Source organism: Dryas octopetala, chromosome 2 (genome assembly GCF_963921425.1).
Source record: "Dryas octopetala chromosome 2, drDryOcto1.1, whole genome shotgun sequence".
Lineage (NCBI taxonomy): Eukaryota > Viridiplantae > Streptophyta > Magnoliopsida > Rosales > Rosaceae > Dryas > Dryas octopetala.
In genome coordinates, this window is record NC_141367.1 from 25,741,399 (window position 1) to 25,747,398 (window position 6,000).

Here is a 6,000-nt window from a genome sequence, read left to right on the forward strand (position 1 = left end):
CTAAATGTATCTCTGTGAGCTCTCTTATTGCTAGATCCCTGTGGCTGGACTTTAGGCTAAGCTTGCTCCTGCAGTCCTGCTGTTGTTTGCTTTGTGGTTCTGTTTGTTGGTTTAATGGAATCTTTCATCAAAATTTTTTCGAAACTGAAATTTTACTCCTTGGGTTTAACAAATTAAAGTTATGAGTTTAACGGATACATAATGTTACTACGATATAAAGTTATAATTCTACCTCATATATATATTTTTTTTATAGAAAACCAGTTTCGAGTTTCAGTACTCACTCTTCTAACTTAAAAAAAACACACACACACACACACACTTAGAAAAAGCACTCGAAGATTCAACTTAAAACTTAATAAGGCACCCTTTGCTCAACGAAAACCATGACCAAAATCCAACAAATGGTGCATATCCATATCTAAAGATCCAAAGTTTGAGTTCCGTGGAGAACTTTGGTCTAACACCAACTCTAGCAATTTAGGTTCGAGTTGAGACCACTTTGGTTATCTAGTTGTGTTGGTGCAACAATTGAGTTATCTCTTTCTACCCAAAAACAAACAACTAAGACCATCTTGTACTAGAAAAAAAAAATTGAGTACTCTCTTTGTACCCAAAAAAGAACAATTCAGTGCTCACTTTGTACACAAAAAAAGAACAATTTAGTGCTCTTTGGACCATTGTTAATTAGACGTCTATGCACAAATCGAACTGTAAAGGATAGTTCACTACAAGAAAAACCTTAATAGACATCACTACATAGATATCAGTTTTAACGTAATCGATATTGTAAAAATTTTTAATATCAGTTAGATTTTTAGTTTTTTAAAATTGATATTTAAACACATTTATATATCGTCATATTCCAAATCTGATATCTAAAATTTTGGGTATAAGTTACTATTATGTAAAAAACTGATATCTAATTGTCATATCTGATATCTAAACCCTAAACTAATATAAAGAAAAAAGCGCTCGTTACTGTTCACTCACTTAAGTTTATTTTTTTCCCACGTACCTTCTAACTTCATACCCCATTTATCCCTTAACACTCTCACTCAACCACAAACCCTCACTGAATCCCCAGACCAGAATCCATGAGGTCTCTACCTCATCGATCCTGCTTCTCAAAAATTCCCAAAGGCTTGACAACTCTTCACTCGCAGGCACATTCTCTCAGACTCCATCAGACCAAACTCAGCTCCTTCCCTCTCACCCTCGCTCATTGAGACCAAACTCAGATCGACCAAACTCTCCTTCGATCTCTCTATCTCTCTTTTCTCTTCCTCCTAAACACGATTCACTCATCCAAAATTGCAAAACCCCCAAATTCTAGGGTTTCACTTTCTCTCACTGATGGAAGGCAACGACGAGACCTCAGGACCAATGATACGAGATCTATCACCCATCATTGAGACCAAACTCAGATCAACCAAACTCTCCTTCGATCTCTCTGTCTCTCTTTTCTCTTCCTCCTAAACACGATTCACTCATCCAAAATTGCAAAACCCCCAAATTCACTCATCCACTCGCTCAGCTCCCTCTCTATCGTCCCTACCTCTCGATTTCCTCTCCCAAAGAATCGAAGATGCCCTGGAAGCCTTAATGCCCAAACGCAGGAAAAGGTAACTTTTGTTCTTTGCAGTTTTTTTTTTTCGCTTAATGCCTGGATGTTAGATTTATGATGGGATGTTTTGTTTTCTGAAAAAGGGTATATGTTCATGTTACAAGTTAATTTCTTCTTTGCAAATCTCTAATCTTTTTTATTATTATTTTTGTATCAGTATTTGATTTACAAGTGATGTGTAGTGACACCTGTTGTAGATTCTGATGGTGCTATGTTAGCTGCTAATTTTCCCACTCTTCCCCAGATTGGCCCATGTTTTATGGGTGGATACATTCTTGATTGAGAGACATTATCTTAGTTTTTTCCTTTTCCTTTCTAACCCATAACCACTTCAGAATCTTATAGTTTTTATACTGACTTAAATGTTTGATGAAAGTTTTAAGATATGGGGTAGCTCGCTAAGAAATCTGTGGTACATTTTCTATAATACCTTTATCACTGACATTTTTTTTTCCTGAAATCAATGTTAGCAGGACATTGTTAACTATATCTGTGATGATGATGATGATGCTGATAAAAAAGCTGTATAGCTTGTTGGCTCAAATACAGTAAGTTAATTTTCAGTTCAATGCTTCATGATTCTTGATATATCTATGCAATGCCTGAAGATATGATTTTAAGTTCAGATGCACTCAACACTTTATTATACTCGCATATAACCTTTTTGGGCTTTGCTACATCTTCACATGGTGAAGGACTCATAGTCATTATACAATTAAATGTGTTTATGTGATTTTCCTTGTGAGGTGAATACTTTCATTAGTCTGCCCACTGATTTTATTCCTTGCGCAATCTTAGTATCTCTGATTAGTTTTCTACGTTGAAATCTTACATGTTCCTGCAATTCAGACATTTAGTAGGTCCGCTTGATTTCAGTTTTTCCACTCATAGGTTTTCATGTGTTTAGCTTTGAACCTTCAATATTATGATAAAGTACGCCATTGGTCTGCACTAATGTGATTAATTTCCTTTTTCTAACTACTCTTTCTTGTTCACATAGGCTGGAATGCACATGTATGCAAGGGCAGTTGCTAGGGGAAATCATAACAAGAGTTGTGTGATATGCATATATACCATCATTATTTATGATCTGTATGTATACTGTTAGGAAAAAACCATTATATTCTGCGTGCAAATTAGAAGAATAATAAAATTATTTTACCCAACAACATGTTAATAAGGATAAATGTTGGGACTTTATCTTGTGGGGTATGCTTTTTCAAGTTTTCAACTGTATTTCTCACTTGTTCTGGTTGACTTTTGTAGGTATTCTGTCAGGCTGATGCTTCTTGTTCTTTGATTATAAATTGATTATTTGGTTATTTATTTTTTTGATCTGGAGGTGCTGCTTTGCCCAATTTATTTAACGATTCAGTACTTGGTTTGAGATTCTAATCGATCAAACTAATAAAAATTCAATGCAGGAGAATCTTCCTCCAGAATTCAAATTTCATCCTACATATGAAGAAAGTGTTATCTATGTTGAAGGGTTTCTGGTTAGTTTCATGTCAAAAGTTGTAGCAGTTGTTTATCTCAGAAAGTGTGAGGCTTGGGACCTCCCAGGTAGTTTAATTTTCTGTTTACATGCTTCATGCTTTTGCATTTTGTATGTTTGTCTTCTTCCTCTATTATCTTATCGATTTTCATCTAATGTGTCCAATTAGTTGGAATGTTGACGTAGTTAACTAGTCCTTTATAATTAATTCTAGGTGTCCAATGATTTTCTTTATTATTGTGTAAGTAATTTGAGAATTTAGGTGTTATAATTGATTCTATATATGTTTTAATGTACTTACAAGGTCTACTTTGCATGTTAACCCTGTTATGCTTTATTACTTTTCTGTTTTTAGATTGAATGTTTTCCTTATTCATATAGATTGAATCAAAACTATGAAATAAGGTTGAAGATCTAGGACTAGCATGAGAGGCTGTTGATGATTTTCCATCCATTTTTTATGGTAATGATCAAAAGGTATGTTTTCACTTCTATTAATTCTAACTTTAATAATGGCATGTTTCTAACTCTGAAATATGATTTTTTGGTTCTCTTGCAGATTTCTGTATTTGTTATATGCTAATTATCACAGCAGCTTGTATACAGTTAATTTACATTTGAAATGAGGACCACTTCTGACAATGGAGAAGAGATGTCAGCTAATCCATGAGCAGGGTGATATGATCATAGTAAGAAAGCTATTTCTAGTATTTTGATTGGTATTTTAGTTCAGTGAACATAGTCCCCTTGAGGTGAAATTGAGTGAACTTGCTGCTTTATACTTAGGTGAAGGTGATGGTCTTGGTATATATATAACAGCAAGTTTGGTTAAAGATGATGTGTTCAATGTTTTGATCTGTCTACTTGGTTCCGTTTGGACCTTTTGTTTAGGGGAATGATTTTTAATATGTGATGTAATGGAGATGGCAGGCTGATAGGTCTAGTATGTTTTGGTCAACAAGTTTGGAACACTTAAAGTATTTTATGGTATGTGATGGTTGACTTACAATATATAAATATGCAGTTGGCTTCAATTTGGTTATCTGGTACAATTGGTTCCATTTTAATTTCCAATTTTGTTTGTAAACTTGCTTGTGTGTCAAGTGTTCTTAGTATATATGCATCCAATCCTTTGGAAATGCACATGATACAGGTTGAAAATCATGCAGTAAATACTGTATTTTCCAAGAATAGCATAAAAGAAATGCTCTACATCATGTACTGCAGAACGTGCTTAATTTACAAATTCATAAATTTCAAATTAATTTCTATTCCAATATATGTTTTCATGCAACTATAAAATGAAAGTAAGGCTCTTATATATTAGTGGTTGAATCCATTGCAAAAGGCAGCTTTTATGCAACTATAAAATGAGGGTGAGGCTTGCAAATATTAGTAGCTAGATCCATTGCAAAATGCAGTTCCTAAGCCACATTAGTAATGAATTGTGCAACTACTTCAGAAACCATTCTCTAAGGTGACTCGATTCAGCCACTAACGCTTCCACAAAACAGTAATGGTTTGATTCACTTAGCATTGGACTGCCACATTAGTTGGCTTGCTAGCTGTCTACATCAATGTCAGGTTTGATGAAGTTAGCCAACCATACTATTTTTTGGGGTGCTGAAGACCAATAGCCACCCCATTCTGTACAACCATCAACATTTTAGTGACTGTATAGTGGCAATTGGTCTAGCCAACTCAATTTAGTTGCTAATGGAGCAATAGATGTAGGAAAAAAATGGTGAGTGTTGCCCAGATTTGTTGTAGTGATTATTTATCTGCAAACTTAAATTTTTCAAATTTTGTGTCTGATAGGTATGAGTTTTCTTGCACTATATCAGAATGCTTTTGGAATTTCGTATTTTGTCTCTATAAGGTGATTTATTTCATCCTATGAGCTACTTTTGATGCATTAGGATTTGTAAGATTGATTACAACAAAGTTCTAGGTAGCTTTTAATCTTGTTCTCTTATTTGTTGATGTATTTTGGAGCAGGAAGAGGCGAAGTTGAAACAAAAACGTGTGAAGATAGTTAGGGAGCTGCTTCAGCTGGTATACCATTAACTCCTAACATCATTGCTTGCATAATTCACTTTCTTTTGAACTATATGTGATGGATTGCTATTACATTCAATATTCTGCAGTTTGAGTTAAGAGTGATGGGTGTACTGTTTAAACTTTTATCTATTTCTTAATCTCTTGCACCTCTCTCTCTCCCCTCTTTCTTTTAAGTGGCAATCTGGTAAAACTACAGAGGCCAAAAATGTAGTGTAACTGAAACAAGAAAATAAAAGATACATTTCTGGGCCACTTAATCATTGACGTCTTCTTGGAGGCACTTCTGTAATTCCATGCACAGGTCTTTCTGGGATTGATTCTTCAGTTTGCCTTCAAATTTGTGTGTCTGTCTGTGGGATGGAGAGATGAATTTGGGTAAGAAGTAAGTGGTTATCTTGTAGTCTGAAACCAAGTATCCATCATAGGTGAGGAGGGGATAAGCAACCAGAAATGGAGAATATATAGGTGGTTGTACGTAAGGGTTAGGAGGGTAGTGAGGCTCTATGTTTTTTGAATCATATATATGTGCAGCCATTTGAAAGCCCTTGCTGAATGCACGAAATGTAGGCCATCTGAAAGCCATCTGAATCATATATATATATGTGCAGCCATCTAAATTCAATACTTGATGCAATCTTATTAATGCTTTTGGCCTATATTTTCTTAATGCCCTTTGGGATCCTTGCTGAATACACTTTTTAATACTTTGGGATCCTTGCTGCAATCTTATTAATTAATGCACTTTTCTTTCTTGTTTTCAGTGGAGTCACCTGAAGAACAAGAGAAGCAGTTACACACAGGAACAAATAGATGAAGT

The 6,000-nt window shown here is 34.8% G+C and overlaps 1 long non-coding RNA gene across 4 annotated transcripts; it reads left to right on the forward strand.

Moving 5' to 3' along the window:
- Window positions 1-1,063: 1,063 nt before the first annotated feature.
- LOC147294720 (uncharacterized) lies at window positions 1,064-5,148 on the forward strand. Of its 4 annotated transcripts, XR_015120578.1 has the most exons (6): window positions 1,064-1,625; window positions 2,101-2,175; window positions 2,628-3,190; window positions 3,504-3,599; window positions 3,682-3,811; window positions 5,121-5,148. It is a non-coding gene; the product is annotated as an uncharacterized LOC147294720 (long non-coding RNA). The 4 variants fall into 4 exon arrangements; XR_015120579.1 differs by lacking the exon at window positions 5,121-5,148 and having other exon boundaries at window positions 2,098-2,175; window positions 3,682-4,747; XR_015120577.1 differs by lacking the exon at window positions 5,121-5,148 and having other exon boundaries at window positions 3,682-4,747.
- Window positions 5,149-6,000: the final 852 nt, after the last annotated feature.